The 7603-nt window shown below is 42.2% G+C and overlaps 2 pseudogenes; one reads left to right on the top strand and one right to left on the bottom strand.

Annotated features, from left to right (window-relative positions):
• Nucleotides 1-4599: 4599 nt before the first annotated feature.
• Nucleotides 4600-5559, top strand: LOC116863571 (annotated as a pseudogene).
• Nucleotides 5560-6305: 746 nt separating this feature from the next.
• LOC116863570 lies at nt 6306-7227 on the bottom strand (annotated as a pseudogene).
• Between the last annotated feature and the right edge of the window lie 376 nt (nt 7228-7603).

Below are 7603 nucleotides of genomic sequence, written 5' to 3'. Positions count from 1 at the left end.
CCAGGACCCTGAGATCATGACCCAAGCCAAAAGCAGAGGCCCAACCCACGGAGCCACCCAGGCGCCCCAGATTGCACTACTTTCCCATCACTTAACCCAATGGAACTTACTGAAATCTAGAGTAGTGAAGGATTACCATAGTTCTCACCACTTGATTTTTTCTCCAGAATTGTTAACAATAAGCACTGGTTGAAATCCCACTGAGCAGGGTCCAGGCACTAGCACGGCTCCTGCAAGAAATCTTCAGCCATATTCCTGAATGTCAACCATCTCCGAGATAAGTAATACATTTATCATGTGGCCATTGTGCAGAATTTGTCGTTTCACTTAAGAGAGTTCAGAGAACGCACTTAGGTGAGTGGCATGAATTACACACTAAGATGATTAGACACAAAAACACTCCCTGACATTTTCCCTAATTCAGAGGAAAGAGGACAGCATAAGGTTCACAAAACCCTGATAAATACTACTTCCAGGGATGGTAAAATGTATTAGGGCATCAACACAGGCATACATGGTTATGTTTGGTCTCTCTATTTACATTGTAAGTTGTGTATCTTTCTCAATGGGAGTCATGGTGAGTCAGAAGTGCACTTCTGAAAAATTTAATGTATACAGCCACAAGCTGGAGATCTTATTCAAATACAGGCTCTGATTCCATTCTGGGATGTGACCTGAGTATCTGCATTTTATTTTTAAAGATTTCATTTTATTTTTTTGACAGACAGAGATCACAAGTAGGCAGAGAGGCAGGCAGAGAGAGAGAGAGAGAGAGAGAGGAGGAAGCAGGCTCCCTGCTGAGCAGAGAGCCTGATGTGGGACTCAGTCCCAGGACCCTGAGATCGTGACCTGAGCTGAAGGCAGAGGCTTTAACCCACTGAGCCACCCAAGTGCCCCGAGTTTCTGCATTTTGAACAAGTTCACCAAGTGTTGCCTCTGGTCTAAGAGACACACTTTTTTTTTTTCTTTTAGGATTTTTTATTTTTGAAAATGTATTTTTTTTTAGAGAGAGTGTGTAAGAGGGGAAAGGGTCAGAAGGAGAAGCAGACTCCATGTTGCACAGGGAGGCCTATGTGGGGCTCAATCCTGAGACTCTAGGATCATGACCTAAGCCAAAGGCAGATGCTTAACTGACTGAGCCACCCAGGTGCCCCTAAGGGCTTCACTTCCGAATAGCAAAGAAGTAAAATCTTGAGGGAAATAGTCATGTGTGACTTAGAACAGTTTTATGGAAATTATAGATCCTTTTTTAAAAATATTTTATTTATTTGACAAGAGAGACAGATTACAAGTAGGCAGAGAGAGAGGGGGAAGCAAGTTCCCAGCTGAGCAGAGAAATTATAGATTCTAATATATGACCACAACCTTTTTTGAATATTTCCCTAGGTATTATTCAAAGAGCTTTCATAATTAACACATAAAACCACAAAAATAATCTAAGAGAATATTATTCTTCAACTTTCATGAGACTATTCTGTCAAACATCCAGTCAACAGAAGGGCCTGGGTTTTTTTTTTTTTGTTTGTTTGTTTGTTTTTTAAAGATTTTATTTATTTCTTTGACAGAGACAGTTCACAAGTAGGCAGAGAGGAAAGCAGAGAGGAGGAAGCAGGCTCCCCGCTGAGCAGAGAGCCCGATGCGGGACTCGATCCCAGGACCCCGAGATCATGACCTGAGCTGAAGGCAGAGGCTTTAACCCACTGAGCCACCCAGGCGCCCCAAAGATGTCTTTTTTTAAGAAAAGATTTATCTACCCATTTTAGAGAGAAAGAGAGAGAAAGGAGCAGGGAGGGGAAGAGGGAGAGAGAGAAACTCAAGCAGAGTCCCTGTCAGGTGCAGAACCCAGCACAGGGCTCAATCGTACAACCCTGAGATCAAACCTGAGCCAAAATCAATAGTCCAACACTTCACCGACTCTGCCACCCAGGCGTCCCAGATACCACTCTTTCTAAGAGGTGGAGACTGATTGACCTGCTAAACTTACTGACTCCCTTCTAGTCAGTACAGAATGGGGATGGGCAGATAGCAATTTTACAGTGGAGAGACTGGATAACACTACCAACTCTTGATAACCACGTGATCGAGATTAACATCGCCAATGATAAGCAGTGGTTAATTGCATGAATGAGATGTGAGATGTTTTTATAAAAGTCTATATACATGTCTGGAATTCATCAAAATCCTTGAGGAGAACACAGGCAGCAACATCTTTGACCTCAGCTGCAGCAACTTCTTCCTAGCAAGGGAAGCAAGGGCAAAAATGATCTACTGGGACTTCATCAAAATAAAAATCTTTTGCATAACAAAGGAAACAGTCACCAAAACCAAAAGACAATGGACAAAATGGGAGAAGATACCTGCAAATGACCTATCAGATAAAGGGCTAGTATTCAAAATCTATTAAGAACTTATCAAACTTAACACCCAAAGGACAAAAAATCCAATCAATAAATGGGCAGAAGACATGAACAGACACTTCTGCAAAGAAGACATCCAGGCCACCTGGGTGGCTCAGTGGGTTGGGCCTCTGCCTTTGACTCAGGTCATGATCTCAGGGTCCTGGGATTGAGACCCATGTCGGGCTCTCTGCTTGGCAGGGAGCCTGCTTCCCCCTCTCTGTCTGCCTGCTGCTCTGCCTACTTGTGATCTCTGTCTGTCAAATGAATAAATAAAATCTTAAAAAAAAAAAGAAGAAGAAGACAGCCAAACAGCCAACAGACACATGAAAAAGTGCTCAACCACTTGGCATCAGGGAAATACTAAGCAAAACCACAGTGAGATCCCACCTCACATTGGTCAGAATGGCTAAAATTTACAAATCAGGAAACAACACGTGTTGATGGAGGATGCAGAGAAAGGGGAAGCTTCCTACACTGTTGGTGGGAATGCAAGGTGGTGCAGCCACTCTGGAAAACAGTGTGGAGGTTCCTCAAAAAGTTGCAAATAGATCTACCCTACCACCCAGCAATCACACTCTTGGGTATTTACCCCAAAGATACAAACATAGTGATCTGAAGTGGAGGTCCAAAAATGAGTGCTGTGAATTGTGTAAGACTGAGAAATCACAGATCTGTACCCCTGAAACAAATAACACATTATATGTTAATTTTTAAAAGGGAGAAAAAAATCTATAAACACTATCTAATCAGACAAACCCAATTTCAGAGGTATTCTAGAAAGTACCTGGCCAGTCCTCCGCACACCTATCATGTTCATAAAAACTGAGGAGACAGAGAATCTGACAGAATCTGACAGAATCTGACAGAGAGAAGAGGAGGTGGGAGGCACATGTGGGCTACATGTAATGTGGTATTTTGGATTGGACCCTGGAAGAAGGGGAAAAAAAGACATTTGTGTTAAAACTGATGAAGTAAGTATAAGTCTGCAATTCAACTTCTCATGTGGTGTCAGTGTTGGTTTCTTAGTTTTCCACAATGTACTATGGTAACCTAAGATGTTTACAATAGGGGAAACAGACTGAGTGGAAGATGGGAATTCTCTGTATGTTCTTTGCTAAACTGATTCCAAAGTAAAAAAAAAAAAATACATTAAAGTTGCAACCCCGGCACCTGGGTGGTTCAGATGGTTAAGTATCTGCCTTCTACTCAGGTCATGATCCCACAGTCCTGGGATCAAGCCCCTGGTTGGGCTCTCTGCTCAGCGGGGAGCCTGCTCCCTCTCCCTCTACTTATGTTCTCTCTCCCTCGGTCAAACAAATTTTAAAAATCTTTTAAAAATAATAATAAAGTTGCAACCCCTATAATTTAATTTATTCACAGATATCTACATTAAATTATGTGTGAGTTGATATCTACGGTTTCTTTCAAATGTGTCCATTTGCTCTGGTGGGTGATTTCAAAAGCAGGAAAATTCATTAACCTAAACAGACTCAAGAGATTCATGTCTCTTGTCTCCAAGTTGCTGCTCCTTTACTAATCCAAGCTTGATGAACACTTTCTTTATAAGCTTGTCTCCTCAAATTGGATGCAGACACCCACCCTAAAATCTGCTTCTTCGCAACCAGCCAGTTGGCCCCAATACCTAACCCAGAACAATCTACCCTCTGCAGACCCTAAAGCTTGATTCATTTTTTATCACAGACATAAAACATTTATTTAATATTTGCTTTCCACCTCTACCCTTTTAAAACATCAGCTGACATATCCTCCTGCAAGATTCTCCTTCATCCCCTGGAGTTCACAATTCCAATGTTCAACTGAAAACATTTTTAATATGTTCATCTTTCTCCACACACATGTTTTCTTATTTCAAACACCTACCATTCTCTAAGGATGTAAGTCACAATTTGCACAACCTGGATGTCATTGTCCTTCACAACTAAAACCTAATTTCCCCCCAGCTTTACCTCAGGCCACTTGCATCCCAATACAGAACCCAGAACCCTCTACCCTGAATTCTCTGAATGGTCATCCCACATGTTATTCCTTTGAAAGGCACTGCCTATCTAGGAAGAAGTAGAGAACCCCTCCCCCTCCAAAAAAAGGCACTGGCCTTACTATCACATGGCCAGTAAATCTTGAGAAAATTTGGTATCTCACATTAAAAATTACATATCCGAGCCTCGCGGTTCCACTTAAGGCCCCTCCCGCGCTCAGCTCCCAGTGTCGGAGCGGCTGCCGCCAAGTCCAGATCCAGTCTCGCATGGCAGCCTTTTCCTTAGCACCAAAAATTGTCTCTGGCAAAGACTATAATGTGACTGCAAACTCCAAGCTGGTTATTATCACAGCTGGGGCACGTCAGCAAGAGGGAGAAAGCCGTCTTAATTTGGTCCGGCATAACGTGAACATCTTTAAGTTCATCATTCCTAATGTTGTAAAATACAGCCCAAACTGGAAGTTGCTTGTTGTTTCCAATCCAGTGGCTATCTTGACCGATGTGACTTGGAAGATAAGTGGCTTTCCCAAAAACCATGTTATTGGAAGTGATTGCAACCTGGATTCAGCTTGGTTCCGTTACCTAATGGGGGAAAGGCTGGGAGTTCACCCATTAAGCTGTCACGGGTGGATCCTCGGGGAGCATGGAGACTCCGGTGGGCCTGTATGGAGTGGAGTAAACATTGCTGGTGTGTCTCTGAAGAATCTGCACCCTGACTTAGGCACTGATGCGGATAAGGAACAGTGAAAAGAGGTTCACAGACAGGTGGTTGACAGTTCCCATGAGGTGATCAAACTGAAAGGCTACACTTCCTGGGCCACTGGACTGTCTGTGGCAGATTTGGCAGAAAGTATAATGAAGAATCTTAGGCGGGTGCATCCAATTTCCACTATGATTAAGGGACTCTATGGAATAAAAGATGATGTCTTCCTTAGTGTTCCTTGTGTCTTGGGACAGAATGGGATTTCAGATGCTGTGAAGGTGACTCTACCTCCTGAGGAAGAGGCCCGTTTGAAGAAGAGTGCAGATACACTCAGGGGATCCAAAAGGAGCTGCAGTTTCAAAGTTTTCTAATGTACCACTTCACTGTCTAGACTAGGACAGGGTTTTAGTTGGAGGTTGTGTACATTGTCCTTATTATCTGATATGTTACTTAAGTAATATCAAAATGGCCTAAAGAAAAAACATTGGTTTCCTAAAATTCTAAATAGGAATGGCTCACCAAGCCCTGCAGCTGTACCCTAATGCTGGATGATACTTGCCTTTGTAGTCCTAAACGGGTTCATCTCAGAGGCACCACTGCCAATGTTGCATATGCAGCAGGTGCTCTTCCAAACAGATGCATATTTCCTGTGTGTTGTATGACTTCTGATTCCTTCACCCGACACCCAACATGCCTAGTCCATCTTTTCCAGTCAGTCACATCCTGGGCTCCAACATATAAATTAATTATTGCATGTATTGTGCATAACTGTTCCAAAGGATCTTACTTCGTGTACCATGTATGTCAGAATATAGTGCACATGGCCATATAATGTAAAAAGACCATGCAACCAACTAAGTGTCATACCAACTAAAATACCAAATAAAATTTGAACAGTGACTTTTTTTTTGGAAAAAAAAATTACACATCCAAAGACATTTCCAGTATCTCCACAGTATTTCAAGAATGTTTTGTTCATTGGATTCTGAATTTCTCCACTACAGCCATTAATAAAATGCAATTACATAAGTACTTCCATAATAATTACACAGAATTTCATTTACAAGTGGCCATTAGTCATTATTGTTGTAGCAGAAATTTCTGTCTTATTCAAAACTAGATGTAAAATGAGACGGACTGTAATTTTGCTGAAGATTCCTTGAAGAATGAGTGTATAAGCAGCTGAACACAGTGCAAACCAGATAGTTTATATTTTTCTGATGGGATGAGGGAATTGTGTATTTCTTCTCATGCACACAGAAAAGAGTCTGGATACACAGTGGTCGTGACTCAAAGAACAAAGGGGCAGACCGTTGGAAAACATGCATTGATTAGGGCAGAAGTATAGAAAAATACATGTAATTAATGGAAGAGAGGGTATAAAAAGACACAAAGGTGCTCCCCAGCACCCAGCCACCCAGGATGCTTTGGGTGGCTCTGATCTCAGGGGAGGATCTGGGGGACACTTTGGTCCTATAAATGTGTTGGACCTGCTGCTTATGCCGTACAGGGTGGAAACCAGGAACCCGCTGGCCCAAGTTATGAGTCCCAAGCACAAAACATCAGGGGAGGATATCGATACCGTATATAGTAAGTCTGTGTCTTTGTCATGAAGTGCAGAAGCCCAGTATCCAAACTCCATATTTTCTGAAGTGTTTTGTTGTTCCATTTGTCAGTCACATACACAGGAACCATAATATTTAGGTTTATATTCAGGATCCAGCAAAGGATATTTGAGGGGCCAATGTACTGGGGAGATTTCCCTTTAAGTGCCGCCCACCAGGAGTTCCAGGGGCTGATGGTGATGTCCTGGAAGACACTCCAGAGGCACATCGTGCCCATAGACAACCCCCTGGACACTCTGTGGGTGAAGAAAACAACTTTGCATCCAAAGTCACTGAGAAAATATCTCAATTCAAAAGCCTCTGTGGTCTCTGGGATTCCTCTGGAGAGAATGACCAAGGAGTTAGTTAAAGTCAAGTGCCTAAGAAGCGAATCTGTGGACTTTGAAATGTATCCCCTTAAGCCAAGAGATGATGAACAATGACAGAAAAGCAGGAAGTTCCCAGGGTTCCAATGACCATCTGCAATAGGAAGATTACAGCAAATTTCACATCCGTTAAGGCCATTCTGTCACTCTCCGGGGCTCAGTGTTCACATCCACAAAGAGAGGAGTCTGCATGAACACATGAGCCGTGGGCTGTTTGTGGAAAATAAATTCAAAATTCTCCCCTTGCTACTACTTTCCCCTGAGACTTTCTTTCCAATACACATGTCTTCATTAATTAATGATTTCTCAAGTTTGATGTATTTCTCTGTATAGTGCTCATTGAGTCACTCTTACTCATGCTTTACCTATTGTAAATTATTTAGGATTTACAAGTATGTGCATTTTACAGGCAAGAATTTAATTATAATGAGGTTATATGACTCATTTAAATATTGCAATGGCCAGGTTACAATGAAGTTTGGTGTTTACCAGCATGCTATACTCTCATAGCTACC

Source organism: Lontra canadensis, unplaced genomic scaffold (assembly GCF_010015895.1).
Source record: "Lontra canadensis isolate GAN:19392208 unplaced genomic scaffold, GSC_riverotter_1.0 scaffold1659, whole genome shotgun sequence".
NCBI lineage: Eukaryota > Metazoa > Chordata > Mammalia > Carnivora > Mustelidae > Lontra > Lontra canadensis.
Note: the sequence above shows the minus strand (reverse complement) of the source record. Positions and strands in the feature narration are given on the sequence as shown.